Source organism: Diadema antillarum, unplaced genomic scaffold, assembly GCF_040938485.1.
Source record: "Diadema antillarum isolate AM-2024a unplaced genomic scaffold, OU_Dant_1.0 seq00001273_RagTag, whole genome shotgun sequence".
Taxonomy (NCBI): Eukaryota; Metazoa; Echinodermata; class Echinoidea; order Diadematoida; family Diadematidae; genus Diadema; species Diadema antillarum.
The window spans coordinates 631,741-652,017 of record NW_027272054.1 but is presented as its reverse complement, the minus strand read 5'-3'; positions in this window follow the sequence as shown (position 1 = coordinate 652,017).

Sequence of the window (20,277 nt, the reverse complement as noted above, 5' to 3'; positions counted from 1 at the left end):
GACCAATGTGTTGAGAATATAATGCAGATGGCAGCAGATGGATATACACTAGTGGGACTGCAGCTTACTAGTGATTTTTACATGTTACAGTGCACACGTGTTGTCTACTATGTCAAGTGGTGATTTTGGTCTTGCCCCTCAGGCATTAATGTCTTTATAGCACATTCAGTTTTGAACCCATCAATTTTACTCACACACACAGAAAAAAGTAATGAAATAAAAAATGAGCGATTCAGAAACTTTGTAGCAGTGTCATTTCTGGTCCCCCCCCCCCAACACACACGTACACCCATGTCTACACTACACGTATAATTATCCGCCCCCATCAACCCGAAAACAAAAAAGGAATAGATTATGGATGATTATCAATACCGCAAGGTTTCAAATATATGGAAGAGTATGATTGTAAATTGTATTTTAGTCTGAATGGGCAACTTAGCATAGTAGTGTAGTCTATTGAAGAGCACAGTGTACTAGAACCCTAACTTTTGGCAAAAATCTTGGCAAAATCATGAAATCGGCCCCATCACAGTGCGCATGCATTAGCAGTGTTAGGTTTAGGTTTATGGTAAGGTTAAGGTTGTATTTATGGTTATATTAGTCGAGGGACATTGAGCAAGTCTTCCGAGAGTAAAACACAGAAAGATATGAAAGAACAAAAGAAAATACGGGAGAAAGGACTAAAGATGCTATGATGTGAAAATTTGGTGGGGCCACAGTCACAAGTATTAACTAAATGGATATTGTAAAAAAGTATGACACACACAAACAAAATTCTCCGGACAGACAGATTTTTCTGTCTAGCCGCCGTAGTATTAGTACGAACACACAGTGATGGGGCCTATCTAAAGTATGCCAGTCTCTTCATTGACAAATCAAGTTGTATTAATCTACAAAACCCAGCAGTGCTAAATGATCTTTTCATCGTCGTCACACCAAGTTTTGTCGAGCCCACCGGAGGTGAGGGGAGACTAAGGGATGGCCTGCGGTGTCTGTCCGTCCTTCGTCCGTCCGTCGTCTGTCCGTTACGCTACAAAAACTTCAATAACTCTTTACTCTGAGCTTCAATTGCAATCAAACTTCGAGGGAAGAGGGGTCATTCAAAGTTTCACATTTTACCATATGTAAAGGTCACCTCAAGGTCAAAGCTCACAGGCAGGGGTCAATGAACTTTATGGCCCAATGTTAAGTTTTTATGGTGCATTTCTATTATGGGTCATAACTTTTAATCCATAACTCCATTTGTGACCAAACTTGGATGGTAGATGTCCCTTGGGGAGTGGATGGGCACCACAAGGTTAATGGTCACAAGCATGGGTCAACGAACTTTTAGAGCCAAATGTAAAGTTTTTATGGCGCGTTTCTATTATGGGTCATAACTTTTGATCCATAGGTCCGTTTGTGACCAAACTTGGGTGGCAAATGTCCCTGGGGAGTGGATGGTCACCACCAGGTCAAAGGTCACAGGCAGGGGTCAACGAACTTTAAGGGCCCAATGTTAAGTTTTTATGGCGTGTTTCTATTATGGGTCATAACTTTTGATCCATTGGTCCGTTTGTGACCAAACTTGGGTGGTAGATGTCCCTTGGGGAGTGGATGGTCACCACAAGGTCAAAGGTCACAGGCAGGGGTCAACGAACTTTAAGGGCCCAATGTTATGTTTTTATGGCACGTTTCTTTTTTGCCATAGATTTTTACCTTTTTATATCTCTTTTTAAAAAAATCTGTTATATCCCATTCGCATACAATTTCTTGTACAAGAATGGGCGAGACACATTATAGCACTTGCCTTGTTTAATCCCTGTCTTTCCCCCATCTCGCGATAACTACAAATGGCTGGAATCACCTCTGACACTGATATAGTGTGAGCTCTCACACCAATTCTTCAGTTTACACACCTTCTCACCATCTCTCCTGCTTCAGGGCATCCTCCTTTCTATCTCATGCCAACCTTCCTAAGGTTAGCTTTTTAGATCACCGGAGGCGATCGTTCTTCGTGCGGCGTCCGTCGTGCCTAAACTTTTTACATTTTCATCTGCTTCTTGAAAACCCGGAGACCGATTTTCACCAAATTTGGCAGGTAGCATCCCTAGGAAGTTTGGAACTCAGTTTGTTAAAATGGTCACCATGCCCAACCCAGGGGGCCCCTGGGGCCCTAAACCCCCCAAATTGAGGAATCTGTAAAAATCTCCTTCTCAAGAACTAGAGGTGATGGAGCTAAGGGTTAGCACATGTCTGAGGTATACAACACTAATACAAAGTTACATACAATTAGCTATGCATCTTGCACTCAAGTGCTTAATCCTGAAAGTACTACACACCTAAATCGATACTAACTTTAATCCTGATTAAACTACTGTTTGAGCAGCCCTCTCTACGGAGGAGAACCCATACCCATGGCAACGGTATCTTTCTTGGAGCTTCCATTCTGTCCAGAACATCAGCCTTACTCATTCTCTGGACCTTGTCCAGAATGGCAGCTACTAGGGAGTCCACAATCAATTTATCCCTTGTTCCTTCTGCTTTTCTTTTCTTTTTGTGGCTAATGTGGTGTCCAGAGGGCTGGTCTGCAGGGTGCTGGTCACCAGAGGACTGGTCACCAGTGGGCTGGTCTGCAGGGTGCTGGTCACCAGTGGGCTGGTTACCAGGGGGGGGGGGGGGGTCCTAATTAGGCTTTAATTGTTTGTACATTTCATCTTCTTCTTGAGAACTCCATGAACGATTTTCACCAAACTTGGCAGGTAGTATGCCTAGGGCCATAGGATCTCAATCTGTTCAAATGGGCACCGTATCCCACTTGGAGGGCCCCAAGGGGCCCAAACCTTTCAAAATGAAGGAATCTTTAAGAATCTTCTCTAGAATCAGAAGTGATAGAGCTAAGATAATACTATGAGTGAGTACATTAATGACTGTAGTTTCAAGTTTGTTCATAGCAGTTCCAGGGGTGCCCCTCTTGGGGGCAGGGGGAAGGGGTGGGGAGGTACAAATTTGGGCCTAAATTGTACATTTTCATCTTCTTCCTGAAAACCTCATGATGGATTTTCATCAAACTTGGCAGGTAGCATCCCTTGGATCTCAATTTATCAAAATGGGCACCATGCCCCACCCAGAGGGCCCCAGGGGGCCCCAATCCCCCCAAATTAAGGAATCTTAAAAAATTTGTGCCCTTATTGTACATTTTCATCTTCTACTTGAGAATGCCTGGTCAAATTTTGGTAGAGCTGTGAATAGTTTAGATTTAGTGACTGCGTGAAAGGTGAACTTGCGATACTCAGGTGAGTGCTAGACCCACGGGTCTCTTGTCATGTCTTTCTCATATAAACTGTCCATGGATATGGTTTAGGAACTCTAGTCCAGAACTACTGTAGAACGCAACGCTAAGTAGGCCTACATCATAGTCAGAGTTGGTTGCAAATGATGGGCCAGGCGTTTCTGATGCTGTGGATGGTCCCTGTGACATAGGCACTGGAGCTTGTACATCTGGTGCATCGATGTGAGGAATGGCATTTGGTAGAAGTCTTGTGGGCAATTTTCCCAATTCCATATGGTGCATGCGGACCCAGGTTGAGTCGTACTGTGACTCAGCGAAATGTAGCCCACAAACAATTTTCTACCTAAAATTGCCAAATTTAATGCTCTCTTTGAATGTCTACTTTACTGATTTGTGACATCATGGGACCTTGTCTACATATGGTCAGTCTGCTAACTGTACAACTATATTGCAGTTTTTTAGCTACTGCTATGTATTGCAGCCCCTATTCTGCACCATCCCCACCCATGCCCCAGCCGTGGCTCGGGAGGGCTGGGGTGCTTGGGCATTTTTGGGGCCCACTGGACCTTGCTCTGAGGTTCGTGGCTTCTTGCCCAGCTCTTCTTATTGTAACACCTTTATTTTGTAGCGTTGATGTTATTCGATGGCGAATTGGCGGTGTTACATTGGTAATGTTTCTCGACAGCACACAGAAGAGACCAAGAAACCAGTTCATATTATAAAGTATACAATTCCGGGCTCTTTATTTAGTCACAGGAATAATATTCCAGGCGAGGATACAAGATTCAATATTTGGTATAATAGGTGCTCCCTATCCGACGGCCATATATTGCCCCTAAAGAGGGATGGCAAGGGAGACCAACGCTTGTGTCTCTACCCGAAGAGGGTGAAAGAGAGAACTCCTTTCCAAAAGCACATGGTCACTTTTATAATACATAGGCCCTGCCTTCACTGTCTGGGATTCCTTGCCAGCTGATGATAAGTGTAGTTTTCAGAAATGCAAACTACACTTGTCCAAAGTTTTTTCTAAAATGACAGAAATTTCAACATTCCAGCGAATGTTGAACACCCGACCCCGTGCCCAGAATGAACCCCTTGAGGTGTATGTGGCAGACCTCACCAGATTAACATCCCTTGCTTTCCCTAATTTTGATGAAAAGGCGAGGGAAGATGAAGTTTTCCGTCGATTTTTGGCAGGATTGGATGCGGAGTTGCAGCGAAAATGCCATGAGCATGGCGCTGCAACTCTCGACGATGCACTCCGCATCGCTCATCAAATCCAAAGAGCGGATGAGGCGCTTCGTCTCCCCTTTCCCCATAACCGCCCCCAATCCCCAGTTGTTGCTACTGTTGCTGCCCCCGCTGCGGATGTTTTGAACACGGTAGTTGAGTCGCTTGCCCAACTTCAGGTTCAAGTAAATGATTTGGCAAAAACTGTCACCAATCGTTCGCTCCACAACCACCCTCATACAGCCACTCAACATCGTTCCCCCTCCCCATACTCTCGCTCATTGTCACGTGCACACCCTTCCCACTCATCTACATCTCGCAGGCAGGATACATCATATCGTTCCCCTTCCCCATATTCCCGCTCATCGGCACACTCACATCCTCACCACTCGTCTACATCTTGTCGGGAGGATACATCATATCGTTCCCCTTCCCCGTACTCCCGTTCAGACTCACCTTCTTGATTTCTACCTTTATCTTCCAATTATCACCATCCACATACTCGCTCCCCATCACCACATCATCCTAACAATTCACGGCAGTATTCCCGTCGGGAGTATCGTTCTCCTGATCGGTCTTCCAGTTATGGTGAACCTGACGTGCGATTTTCATGCCAAGATTACATGCGATACAGGGCTGAGAGTCTCGCTCGTCCCCCTCAATCTCATTCTCCGTATCGTTCCCAAGACTACCACACCCCCACTTCCCCTCACCATGTTTCGTTTGCAGACAATCAAAATGGCGGCCCCCATGGATCTCAGAATACCTTTTCTCAGCCGGGAAACAGGTATTAGCTGGTACTGCGGGTCGACTACCAGCATCCATCTTTTCTAATAGACCCACTGTTTCTCCTCACTCTGATTGCCTTCCTCGTATTTTGGTCAGAATTGACAACATGCAAATTCCTGCTCTTATAGATACTGGTACATCTGTCTCTCTTGTTAGTGATCAACTGCTCAGCCATTCCTAGCTTGCGTACACGTCCTGTCCATTCATTACCTGTTAACCCTAAAAGGGCCGGGGGGGGGGGGGGGGGAATCCGCCCCCCTCGACATTTCGCGCTATAATTCGTTCTGTAACGCGAGAAGGCCTCGTCGCGAGACTTCTTGACTTTCTTCGTTCAAGTCTCGCGCAACTTTTGAGACCAAATTTGCATCAAGCACAACACCAGGACCCCATCATTCGTGAAGTTCGGTCCTGGGTAAGATCTGGAAAATTTCCCCACAAATCATCTGTCCCTCGTGAGTCTGCTCTTCGCAAATTTCATTCAGAACGTGATCGCCTAGTGCTCCATGATGGCTTACTTTGTAGATTAAGACGTGCTTCAAATGGTTCCCTCGATCATCAGGTTGTCATACCGCACTCTCTCGTTCCTAATGTGTTGGCTATTTTGCATGGTTCCCCATTTTCTGGACATTTTGGTACTGCTAAAATTATCCAGCAAGCTGACAAGGTTTGCTATTGGCGGTCTATGCGCCGAGACATTACAGATTTCTGTCTCCGCTGTGCGCCGTGCCAAGCATGTCGCAATCCCACCGCTGCCACCAGAATGTAACTTTATTTTGTAGCGTTGATGTTATTCGATGGCGAATTGGTGGTGTTACATTGGTAACGTTTCTCGACAGCACACAGAAGAGACCAAGAGACCAGTTCATATTATAAAGTATACAATTCCGGGCTCTTTATTTAGTCACAGGAATAATATTCCAGGCGAGGATACAAGATTCAATATTTGGTATAATAGGTGCTCCCTATCCGACAGCCATATATTGCCCCTAAAGAGGGATGGCAAGGGAGACCAACGCTTGTGTCTTTACCCGAAGAGGGTGAAAGAGAGAACTCCTTTCCAAAAGCGCATGGTCACTTTTATAATACATGTAAACTAGGAGGAGGGGCTTAATCTACAATATTCAAATATTCAAAATAAAGAGATTCAAATTATAATAAAACAAACGAGTAGGTTAGTAATGACCACTGTCAATCCATGGGTCACTGACACTAGTGACTCACATTTTACATGATGGGGATGATGGGGGGAGAAACTTAGCACTGGTAGACAATGGGGAGACAGGTTATCCAGAAATGTTTATGGGAGAGGTTAGGCTCCTAGGGAGGTAGGGTGTGTGGACTGACCACAGGATGTGATGACCAGTCGGGTTGGACAAAATACTGAGAACAGCAATGAAGGAGTTTTCCCTCATGTCTGTAGTGGTCGAAGCTTGGGTTTGAAGCAACAACACTCCTACATTTGATATATTACATTATCAATGTCCACCTCCTGGCTCCCCTTGGGAAGGTAGAGATGGATGGAGGTGGAGGGCTCTGGGGCTGGTAAGGTTTCTCTGATCTTCTTGACGGCACATGCCGGTATCACCTTCCTTACGCCTTTCCCAAGGGAGGAGTGCACCCAATACGTGAACATGTGGTAGGCAGCATACCCGTAAACCTTGATTAATCAGTAAAAAATGAAAATAATGAAAAGTGTTACATCCTCAGTCATACTTGTTTTTGAAAATTCTAAGTCATACTTTTCGTAAAAGGTGTAATTTACGGTTCTGACTGGAACTTATCACTTTTTGACAGTCTTGTCCAGCAGACGTTAATCTGTATGATTTGGCCTATATTGAACTTTACACCTTTATTGCAGGAAAATGCAACATGTCTGAAGTATGCTTAAGCTTGTGCATGTGTATGCCTCGTAACAGTAGGATGTGTTATGACTTCAATATTCCACAAATAGATGATCCCATAGGGTAGTGTTCTCCATACAAACGTCCACTGGAATGAAGACTTTCTGCTTGGCATTGAGGAACATTGCGTTCGTTAGTCGGGTGTCCAGTGTCCACAGCAGACAATTTCTTTTTCTGATGGCATATGTCATGGCTTCCGTGGTGAGACAACCTTGAGGCTGTTGACCACAGCACACTTTCTCAATATCAGTTGGCATATCTCCTCAGTTTCCACATGCACACCATGGTATATCTTCTCGTGGTGGAGGTGGTGGCTGCTGTTCTTGTGTACATACATTGTATGTACAAAATGTCGAAACCAGTCCAGGGGACCTGACTGTTTGTCTCAGCATTATTTCCTCCAACTCCTCACGTGTCAGCTTCTTTACATCATTGGTCGTGGATTTTTGAAACAAACTTGTTCAGCTTTGGGAGCTCTCTCTTTAGTTCCTCCACGTGACATCCCGTCTTTTTAAAACACTTTTAAAATCCTGTCTGCAGATGCCGAGAGCAATGGCTTGTGTGTGGAAACTAACATGCCGCTGTGCGAAAGATGACAGTTCTGGTGAATTTGGTTGAAGTATTCATTTGCCAGGTTGAATACCTATGGCTCCTTTTCCCTTCCATAGATGAGAGGTGCTGCATTGATCTGTGCAGGAGCAGGTGTTGTGACTTTTAGAAGAACAGATGGTGCTGGATTGTCATGATTGGTGTGTAGGACAGAATGAGCAGATGAAGCAGTAATGCGCCCTGCACAGTTGAAGCAGTAATGCGCCCTGCACAGTTGAAGCAGCAATGCGCCCTGCACAGTGCTCATGCCAGATAGTTGAATTTGCTTGCCCTCGGGTTTTTTTCTTCCAGGTATTCTGCTTCACTTGGGGTGATGTGTAAGGATGATGCCAGGTCTTCGCATTCACTTTTGAGTTCAGATGGATGAAGTTGGGTGTGAGTTTCCTTGTAATGTGATCGTAAGGCTGTTGGCAAATGTGGTGTCGGTGGCAGAGTTCTTGTAGAATGGAAGGGGATGGATGATGAGGAAAACAATGAAAGTGCAACAGGAGGTTGCTCATTATTGCTAAGAATCTGTAAAAAACTTTGCTGTTCTGCATCAGACGGAGGAAGCATCTCGGATGTTGGCCGTCTCTTGCTTTGCGTGAGTTCGACTTTGTTGATCGCTTCCTTGCTATAGAAGCTGATTGAGTGGATGGGGGCTGGTTGGACTTTTTCATTATGAAAGTTGTTCCATTCACATGGCTTGCTGGTGCATGCAACTGTTGTTACTCCAAGGCGAACGGCTGCCTCCAGCTTGAAGAGCAAGGCAGCAACATGAGAGCAGGATTCACCAAGGCTGAAAATAATGAACAAGACAAAGGAATAAAAGGATAGTGATATACAATATGTCAAAATAATGAATAATATATGACTATCATCCTCTCAATAAACAGACTGTTTTAACAAATGTGTGGAAATCTGAACCTGAACATGGGGGGCGCGACATTTTTTGGTTGGCTGAAAAAAGGCAGGTTTCCTTTATTTGCAGCTACGACTACTGCAGGGATTGGGCGTCTCCAGGGATGTGGCGGCTCTGGGGGTGGGGCACCTCAGGAACAAGGCGTCTGCTGGGCTGGATTTCCTCTGAACGCTGTACACAAGGGCATTCATGGGCTCTTTTTCTTTAAATGTATTGAATTGGTAAAGACATGCATTTTCAATGAGATGATCCCGTTCTCCCACTCTCGGGCATAGTGGCCATGATGCCCACAATTATAGCAGGGCCCATTTGGGGCGCGGGGCGCATTGATTGGGATCCCTGACTGGCTAATTCCATTTGTTTAAGTTTTTCCCAGAGTTCCCTGACTTCTTTTTCGAATTCAAGATGATTTTCTTTTGGCTCATCAACTTGAGTGGCATGGGCACCTACTCTAGGTCGTGGGTGTTGGGGGGGTAGTGTGAAACTTGTGGAAGTCTTGTGTCTCTTGTTCGACTAGCCTAGATGCCCGAACTAGTTCACAAAGGATTGCACTACAACATATTTGTGGTGGATGGCCTGTTTTGTGATCTCATCAGTTAGCCCCTTTCAGAACATGACGCGCAAAGTTTCATCTTTAGCAGTGGGAGAGAGCCTGCCCCTTTGCTCAGCTTTATCAACTGCAAGCTGCAGTCTTGCACTGTAGGCCGCTATCGACTCTCCTACATTCTGTTCTATTGAATAGAGTTGCTGGACCAGTACCGCTCCAGACTCCGCTCCAGACTCTACCGTCCAATAAAATCCCTCCAGTTTTTCGTCAATTTCATATACCCTCATATCAAGTTTTTAAGTACATTGTAATTTTCTCTCTTTGTGCAAATTACATTGTCACAATAAAAACGAATCAAAACAAATATTTCAATTAAGGCAATGAATAAAAAAAAGAAAGAAAAATAAATGCATAGGCCCGCTTGAATACAACCCCCCCCAAAAAAAAACAAACAGTGAAAATCAAAATAACAGGGTTCGTTAATGTAATTATACATTGTACAAGATGAAATATCCAAGGGGTACATGAATCTGTCCTAATCTTACAACTATCTGGATGATTAAAGTCTCCTTGTAGCCATACAATGTACAGATGTAGATTACATGATTCCATCGAATGCTGTCAGTATTGCAATTATATGGTTAATTGCTTTTTTTTAGCAAACCTGCTTGTTCTCTAGAACTGCTGGTACTTCCAGACGATGTCCTCTAATATCTCGCCTCGCAATGTGAAAAACTCGGAGGACTGCTCTCGTTAGGTAGACTTGCCTAAACTCATCTGAGTCGATTATACATCCATCGGGATACAAGTCTCTACACTTCGGAATTTTGCGGCAGCACAAACATTCCACAGCGGTCTTCATCACCGGGCAGTTGCTGCGGCAGAGGCACCACCTAATGTTTCCCCCTCCTATCAGGAACAGGAGTAGGATCGGGAGGTTGAGCAGCAGCTCCGACATTGATTTATATTAATCGATGTCGATTTGATGTGGATCTTGAGGACCCCCTGAATAATTGAGACTGGGGCTTTGCGAGCTCACCTAAGCCGAAGGCTCAAGTGAGCTATTGCGATCGATCTTCGTCCGGCGTGCGGCGTGCGTCGTGCGTCGGGTATTATCAAATTTGATAACAAGATAGTTTTACTCAATTACCTGTCATTCAAAATTGAAATTACCTTCTCTTCAAATTCTAAAACAATGTAGTGCAAATGTGGGCTACTACCTTCAGGCAAATTGTGTGCTGGAGTTAGCACATACACTTAGAAAGTTTCAATGATCCCTGGATTAAATAAATTTTAGACCATGGTTACATAATCTGTGGTCTACATGGCAAGATTAAGCGTGAATTTAGTGCTTTTTCATTCAGGAGCATTGGAACTTCTAAAGTGTATGTTCTAAATCAAGCTTACCGTACTTATCCCACAAAATGTGTCTAACCCATTGTCTGAATTAAACCATCTTTACAAATTCTGGCCTATAAGTTCACGTGGGCCTGGGAATTTCGGAGAGTTTAGAGGCAAAAGCCTCTTCTATTGCCTCCTCCAGCTCTTCTTCACTCATTTGCGTATTCAGGCAAACTGCAGACACAACCATTCCCTCCTGGTGTGCAACATGCTTGGAGGGTGCGACATCTGTATTGTGGTCAAGCAGGACCACATCTTTATAGAAATTTCCTGAAACCAAAATAAGAATTGAATGAAACAATGAAAATGATTTCAATCATACAGATTAACCCTATTAATATCGAAGAACATTTTCTGCCACATATGCTGTTATGACGAGACTTACCTGTACTGCATTCAAAACAAATTGTATAGATGTGCTCGAAACACAAAATCCCTCTCTATTTGTCAGATTAAGTTCGTCACTCAGATTGTTATTTACACTTTTATTTCCACAGATTTCAAATTAATGTTTTACATTTCTAGTTGTAGCAAGCCTTCATACAAGATAGGTTAAACGAAACAAAGACATCAGAAATATACAACTGGTGAATGCTTCGAATTTTCCATGTGTGACTTTCTTCCAACTAGAAATGTACGTAATTTGAAAAGTGGGCAATTGGCCGAGTCTAGAGGAGTACTTATCCTATCCTATTTTCCATTATCAAAAAGCACTGACAAGATTAGAGGCCACTGAGCAATGCTGTACTAATTGATTCATTTGATTGGTCTAGAGTCTACACTGTGTTGTGATCAAAATACCTGGTATTCACTAGTGGAAATCAGTGACTCAAGAAAGGGACTGTAGGAAATTATAAGACAATTGGGCAATTCGGAAGATAGCATTCAACACACACATACTGAAGCTTTTTGACATGCACTCGTCAGAGTAGAATCGCATGAATGAACAGAAAGCCAGAAACAAAACAATATAATGGAAGCGAAGGAAACCATATGGGCGAAATGGCAAAATGTGATTGGCTGTCAAGGTAAACAAAATTAGCCTTGCTGCCAGCCGTTTGGTTGATTAATACTAAAATAATACAAGCGTTCTTACGAACTCTTTCTGACGGCACAAAGTTTCATCTTTAGCAGAGGGGGAGAGACTGCCCTTCTGCTCAGCTTTGTCAACTGCAAGCTGCAGTCGTGCACTGTAGGCCGCTATCGACTCTCCTACATTCTGTTTCATTGAATAGAGTTGTTGGACCAGTACCACTACGGACTCTACTGTCCCATAAAATCCCTCCAGTTTTTTGACGATTTCATCTACCCTCACATCAACCCCCGTATTTAGGACTAAATGTCCCACCTCTCCCCGCAGTGAACAATGAGTCTAGACAGTGAGCTGGGACTACACGAATCATCTAGCTTAAGACAATAGACTTCCTGCTCCCAAACTTCAAAGGGGGCTTCTCCTCCTTTGGGCTTGGCCTCCCCTGAGAAAAGGGATGATTTGAGGGCCCCCTTTATAGTTGTCTGCGACTTGGGCTTTGTCAGGGTTCGGGCCCTGGACCAGTGCTAGAGAGATTTTCAGTTTTTAGTATTAGTGGAGGGCTCTCCCTCTTGCATTGACTTGTCTCTGCTTGTTGGAGCCACTTATTCTTCCTCTTTCATGCGCCCAATTGCTGAGTCCTCGTCAATGAATCCCTCCTATCATGACAACCGCTTCCTGTACCACTCTGGTATAGGAAAGCGCATGGCAGCGAGTTGCAGAGGGTGGTCTCAGAAGGGGTCATCTGTCTCCAGAAACAACCGCTGGAGGGGAAGAGTCCGCAGTGCTTGCTGGGCCGGGAATCCCATTCGGGTAATGGCCATGGTATATCCGAAATAGCACTGCCGGAATGCCTCCATCCACTGTCGAACCTGAGCGGTAGAACCGTAGCAACAATGCAGGTGGATCCCCCCTCCCTCCTCCTACCCAGCAAAAATCAAGGAAATCATTTATCTTTCCTCTTTGACAGAATAACCTGCAGAATTGGAACATTTTTCTTTTCATGTGCAATGGTAATACAGTCCCACTTGAAATTGTGACAAAAATGTTTGTCACATATAATACAGAATGTTCTCACTTTCCTTTCCTTCCCCCATCCTCTATACTGCGAGGGACTTAGCATACATAGAGTTCGTCCTCTGCTTCATCAGGCAATCTTATTACAAAACTCCAGTGACTCTTTGTCTGGCAGAGCGATATCTCTTGAGCATCTCAGTGTCGTTATATATGTCTGGAGGGTCAGCCCTATCTCTTAAAACCCTGTCATGCCTAAGGGCTCTCTTCACATCCACTGCCAAGAGGACTGCTTTGTTGAATGTTTCTTTATCTATGGCTGGTACAAAGATATTGTAGCGATTTTGTAGCGGTAGAACCGTAGCAACAATGCAGGTGGATCCCCCCTCCCTCCTCCTACCCAGCAAAAATCAAGGAAATCATTTATCTTTCCTCTTTGACAGAATAACCTGCAGAATTGGAACATTTTTCTTTTCATGTGCAATGGTAATACAGTCCCACTTGAAATTGTGACAAAAATGTTTGTCACATATAATACAGAATGTTCTCACTTTCCTTTCCTTCCCCCATCCTCTATACTGCGAGGGACTTAGCATACATAGAGTTCGTCCTCTGCTTCATCAGGCAATCTTATTACAAAACTCCAGTGACTCTTTGTCTGGCAGAGCGATATCTCTTGAGCATCTCAGTGTCGTTATATATGTCTGGAGGGTCAGCCCTATCTCTTAAAACCCTGTCATGCCTAAGGGCTCTCTTCACATCCACTGCCAAGAGGACTGCTTTGTTGAATGTTTCTTTATCTATGGCTGGTACAAAGATATTGTAGCGATTTTGGGTCTTTGATGTTTGTGATGGTTATGCTGTGCTATTGTCGCTGGAGTAATTATGAGGCTCCAACTCAGCACTCACAATCCCTTGCACACACGCACTTCACCTCATGAGGCAGTTCATCGCTGCTGGCAAAATACACTCTTCATTCACAAATGATTCACATGCAGAAAACTATGCAATCTGGCATGGCACACGTCATGCAATCATTGTCATCAACATGATCAGATGAGAAGGCTTTACACGATAATAATTTGCACCAGAAGCAACTAATACATACCGTCTCAATGGTCTTTATTCGCTGGTAAAAGGGGTATATAGCAACCAGGCCAAGCGGTAAATTATACATGAACGGCACGGGTGTGGTACTGGAAACAAACTCATGAACTGCTGTCTGGAGAACGCTGATCTAAATTAAATGCCTTCGTTAAGTAATATGAACTGGATCTGCTTCCCTGCACTCAGTTCTGAGTTGCTGGACTATTAAACTGAACAAGCTGTGAGAATGCTGAAAGACTGCAAGACTACTGCAAGACTCCTGAAAGACTGCTGAAAGACTTGAGGTCAGCCTCTCTACCAGTGGACCGTGTGCCCCATTCCTAGCAGACACAGCAGCTCAGCTGCTAGCGGCACCGCATGCACAGCGGAGCCCCCACCTTCCACTGCACTACTGCTGGCTAGCTAGCTGGCTGGGGAAAACTGTCTCAACTCAACTTTCACAGCTCACATGTGGCCTTTTATACCCCAGGCCAAGTGGCAAAGGGCACTGCCACACTGGACACACTAGCATTTATTTACACATGTGTGTGTATATCATTCATTGGTTTAACACAGTACAGGGAGTTTCTAACTATATGCTGCCCTCTAAGGCCAAAGGCCAATTTTGTTATAATATTCACTTTCATCGTTACCTCGAATCATACCTATTATAGCAGTATCGTCAGCATATTTAACGTTAGTAACGTTGTCATGTAATGAAGTATAGTCGTTTGTGTAGATAATGAACAACGGAGCTGACAACACACTGCCCTGGGGTGACCCTGTGTGGGTAGTTACTTAATCAGAGAACACATTCTGTACTTTTACTCTTTGAATTCTACAGGTGAGGAAATCATTAAGCCAGAGAATTAAAGAGGGCTTAACATTAAGAGCCACAAACTTATTCATCAGTATATGAGGCTGAATTGTGTTAAATGCCGATGAAAAGTCGACGAACGTGGTACGCACAGAACATCCGAGTTTATCAACATGCTGGGCAATCAAATGAGTGAGTGAAAGGACAGCATCATTTACAGACTTTCGACTTTCTTTCCATCTTGCCTAGAGCAGACAAATCCTTGAGGAGGATGTCGTTGACAAGTGTCTCTTCCCCCAATGTACTCGCAATAAGAGATGATCAGCAGCATAGAAGGGGAAAGTACTTCTGCCATTGAAATCCTACTTAGTAGATTTAGCAGATTTAGCCCATGGTTTGATTCTTCACTGTGCAAAGTTGGGGATGTGGTAGAGTGATATGTGATATCTTCCCCTCTCTATACCTGTTCAAGACTTCCTGTCAAAATGCTGCCAGGATTTCAGGGATTCAGAGCTCCCATTCCGACAAATTCTATTTCAAATATAGTCCCTTCTCTCTTCTGAACTCATTGTAGGTAGTGTGAGCAGAACATCAACGGTGGCACTGCAAGTATGTGCCATTATCCTCCACTCCACCCCACTCATGCGATTGAATTGCACTGTATGGGGTACAATAAGGAAATCACTTCCTGTGGCATAACAAAAGGAGCTTCATGAGAAGTTCCTCGTCAAACGATTGCAATGATCTTCAGGGTACTGACTTATGGTGCGGTTGAAGGTTTGAGTGGATGCATGTAAAATTTAAGGCATGTGCAACCTTTCTGCCATTTGGTGTGAGGTTCTTGTACAGGCTAGTGACTGCAGCTTGAGATCTGAATTCTTCAAATTTTTGACATGCTTGCAAACTGCAGGCATTGACTCTACAGCCCTCTCGGACCCTCCTACCGCAACTTTAGGCATGTTCTCCTGGCTTCTATTTCTCCCACAATTAATGAGGACCTTCTCCATGACCTTGAGGGGCTTCAGGAGGGGGTACAATCCCTTCTCCATTTGCAAACCCCCTTGGAGGAGGTATTACCTCAGTAGGAGTATCCTCCAAGGAGGACTCTGTACGAGGAACCTCTCCCAGCTCTGAGGCAACCTATGGGGGATCTCATCCTTTATCCCTCCACTGGGCCATCCACAGTGGTTTGCTCCTGAGGCACGGCCTCAGCATGCAGCTGGACCGACTGATCCCCTGCTGAGGTGAGAGTCACAGGTCCACAAGGTTCTCTCTGTCTCTGCTCTAACCTACCAAACTCCCTCTGCTTGAGCGGAGTTACCCCAGTGGCCTGAATCGTGAGCACCCTCCATTGGATCATTGCAGCTTGAGAATTTGGCTGTTTCATTATGAAATTATCCAGAACCTCCCACCTGTAATGAAGTGCCATCTCCTTCATCTGAGTTACCGTCCCACAGGGGACCATGTCACCTTGTCCACTGATGAACTGCCATCTCCAGCAGGGCACTGAGACCACCCCTGCTGATGATACATCAAGCCAAATATTCAGCAGAATGTACCGTACCTGTTAAGAGCAGAAATCATGTTTCTTTCTTCTCCCATACACTTTGTTGCAAGTTGTTAAAGTGTGTTTCTTTCTTCTCTCAGACACTTTATTGCAAGTTGTTTTTCCTGATGTGGGCTACAACTGTTTCATTTCATTCATTTATTTAAGCACGGCAACATACTTCAGTCCAAAGACTGTTCTTCTGTAGGTCCATTTGGGTTATACTCATTGCAGAAATCTGTTCTCTGTACATATGATGTTACCCATTGATATGTGGCTCGGTGAACTGTGTTCGGTGAAGTCTGACTTGAGAATCTGCTGAAAAATGCTTGTTAGTATTTATCAGAGTGAATCGCCAAGTAGTAACACTTGCTGCAGTGGCAGGGAAATCCTAATTACAAAAGAAAAGAGAGATACTGCTCCATAAAATCCTTCTAGTTTATTGACAATTACCTCGACTGTGGCCTCAATCTCCATATTAAGAATGAATTGGCCTGCCTCTCTGCGTAATGACCTACATTGTATGGGCCAATCTGGCCAGTGTACTACATAGAATTACAACCCTCATTGAACTGAAGACAATTGATCTCCTGTATCCATACCTCGACCAATACTTGATATAACTAAAGTCGAAAATGACATACATTGTAGGATTACTGTGTAGGACCTTTGGGTCTCTAGGACCGAGGGCAGTGGGTGTATGCCAGATTCCACTTTTAGTACAAGATTAGATTAGGAGACCATGGTTACCTCAACTTTATTACCACCCACGCTTGCCTTGCTTGGCCTTCGCTTTTGTGGGCTAACGTTTACTGTTGTATGAAGGAACATACCTCATCTCGCATTGATATAATCACAAATGTAAATTTTGGAAAAACATTGTGTCGGATGACATCGATGCTTACCTCTTTATAGTATGATTTTCCGGGGACATTAGAAGATGTGTCCATGCAGGTAATCAGAAAAATCAAATGTATATTGATCACGTCCCTGCTTGGATCTTGGGAAAATGTTGTGACATTGAAGAGAGGCTCGAATGGGCTCGAATTCTGAAGACGATGTGATCATTGCGTTTCAAATTGGTAGTAACGTTGGTGTAAGTACTGGTCAATTGCACTGAAAATCTGAAATTTCACTTGTTGAATCAGCAAACGAGCTAGCCCTGACAATAGGTTCCTCGCAAAAATCGCAAACAAAACTACCTGTGCCACTGGTGCTAGTGAATGCTAGTGCTATGCACTTACGTTGGAACTGAACATCGGACATGTTGGGCCATTGCAGCTAATAAGGTCTTATTTTGACGGACAGCCACATAGGCCTACACATACCGCACGTAGGTGAAGATATGCTGACTGCCATCTTGGAAAAACAAGTATCCCATACTGCAGTCCGTTTTAGCAGGAATGGCAGATTTTCTACCTTTTGTGGGAAAATTGATTCAAATTTGGCAATAAATGTGTATACTGTGTTGTTGTTGTTGTTTTCACGTTAGAGCTACTAGAATTGTTAAAATAAAATTGCATCTACAACCACACAAGCAAAATGCATGATCACACAAGCAATCTCCCTTTTTAGCTCACCTGAGCCAAAGGCTCAAGTGAGCTATTGCGATCGCCCTTCGTCCGTCGTCCGTCGTCCGTCGTCCGTCGTCCGTCGTCCGTCGTGCGTCGTGCGTAAACTTTTTACATTTTCATCTTCTTCTTGAAAACCCCAGGACCGATTTTCATCAAACTTGGCAGGTAGGATCCCTAGGGGGTTAGGAACTCAATTTGTTAAAATGGGCACCATGCCCCACCCAGGGGGCCCCCAGGGGGGCCCAAACCCCCCAAAATTAAGGAATCTGTAAAAATCTTCTTCTCTAGAACCAGAAGTGATAGAGCTAAGTTAATACTATGAGTTAGTACATTGATGACTGTAGTTTCAAGTTTGTTCATGGCAGAATCAGGGGTGCCCCCCTTTGGGACCCAGGGGAGGGGGGTGGGGAAGGGTTCTAATGGGGCCTAAATTGTACATTTTCATCTTCTTCTTGAGAACCCCATGACCCATTTTCACCAAACTTGGCAGGTAGCATCCCTAGGGGGTTAAGAACTCAATTTGTTAAAATGGGCACCATGCCCCACCCAGGGGGCCCCAGGGGGGCCCAAACCCCCCAAAATGAAGGAATCCGCAAAAATCTTCTTCTCTAGAACCAGAAGTGATAGAGCTAAGTTAATACTATGAGTTAGTACATTGATGACTGTAGTTTCAAGTTTGTTCATGGCAGAATCAGGGGTGCCCCCTTGGGACCCAGGGGAGGGGGTGAGGAGGGGTCCTAATGGGGCCTAAATTGTACATTTTTATCTTCTTCTTGAGAACCCCATGACCCATTTTCACCAAACTTGGCAGGTAGCATCCCTAGGGGGTTAGGATCTCAATTTGTTAAAATGGGCACCATGCCACACCCAGGGGGCCCCCAGGGGTCCCAAACCCCCCAAATGAAGGAATCTTTATAAATCTTCTCTAGAATCAAAAGTTATAGAGCTGAGATAATACTACAAGTTTGTTCATAGGAGATCCAGGGGTGCCCCTCTTGGGTAGGGGGGGGGGGGAGGGGGGGGGGGGTGGTTGGAAGGGTCCAAATGGGGGCCTGAATTGTACATTTTCATCTTCTTCCTGAAAACCTCATGATGGATTTTTGTCAAACTTGGCAGGTAGCATCCCTAGGGGTCAATATCTCAATTTATCAAAATGGGCACCATGCCCCACCCAGAGGGCCCCAGGGGGCCCCAATCCCCCCAAATTAAGGAATCTTAAAAAAATGGGCCCTTGATATTGTACATTTTCATCTTCTACTTGAGAATGCCTGGTCAAATTTTGGTAGAGCTGTGAATGATTTAGATTAGTGACTGCGTGAAAGGTGAACTTGCGATACTCAGGTGAGCGCTAGACCCGCGGGTCTCTTGTTTAAAACTTTATGATTTACCTGTAAAGAAGGTCACGCAAATAAGCAAGATGAGTCAAAATATTTCCTTTTCTGTATTTATTATGAAAATAACTCTGGTATGTTTGAATTGAAATATTGCACCAGTTACAATTAAATGTGAGAAGAGTGTAATAAAATAACATTGTAAGACATTCAAAATATGGACAGTTAAATAAATGTAACATGTACGATGTAGAATGTAGAGCTACATTTAGCCCCCTCCCAGATCACTAGTGAAGAAGTCCATGAAGTCAAAGACTATAAACAAGCAATCGGTGATGAAAATGTAAACAAAGTAGGGGTTGAAAAGTTCAAGTGTCAAAATACATGTACTGTACGTAGCGAGCTGGTCAATGTACTCGCTTACCAGTGTGCGTCCTTCGTGGCGGCTGCTGCGGTTGTGTTGGCTGGTGCAGTGTCGACTGCTGCGGTTGCGTAGGCTGCTGCGGCTGCTGCCGCGGTGCGGTGAGTGGAACGCTGAGTGTACTCGCCGGAGTCCTGGCAGGGACAGGCGTAGGCGTTGGTGGGAGGGTAGCCGACGGAGCGGGAAAGGACTGGGATATGGATGACAGTGCTGCCACTGTTGCCACTGATAGTGGCGTTGCAACCTCGATGATCTTGTCTGCAAGTTCAGCAACTTGCTCGATGGTGACTTCAGTGGACGTAGATGCCAAAATCTGCTGAACGTTGTTAGGTAGTCGTTGTAAAAACAGCTGTTTGAGACTGCTGTCCTCTAAAGTAGCGTCCCCGAGCAGTTGTTTCATGCGGTGTAAGAGTTGAGATGGTTTACGGTCGCCCAGCTCCTCTGCCGTGAGTAGCTGATGGAGCTGCCGCTGCTCCAATACGGTGGTCCTTTTTATGAGCTCGGCCTTCACCTTGTCATATGCGTCGGTGGCGGAAGGGGAGATGATGAAATCCCTCACTTCCTGCACTATCTCTGGTTGCAGGGAGGAGATCACATAGGCGAAATGCGTTTGTTGAGTGGTGATGCTCTTGGTGGTGAACTGTGCCTCTACCTGAGCAAATCAGAGGGCGGGATCGTTCGGCCAAAAAGGGGGGAGCTTGAGGCTGACCGCCGTGACCGTTGGTGTCGATGTCGTGGCGGCAGGGGTAGCGTTATCCTCGTCGGCCATTGTAGTAGTGAAGGATGAAGGATGAAAGACGTGGAATTGG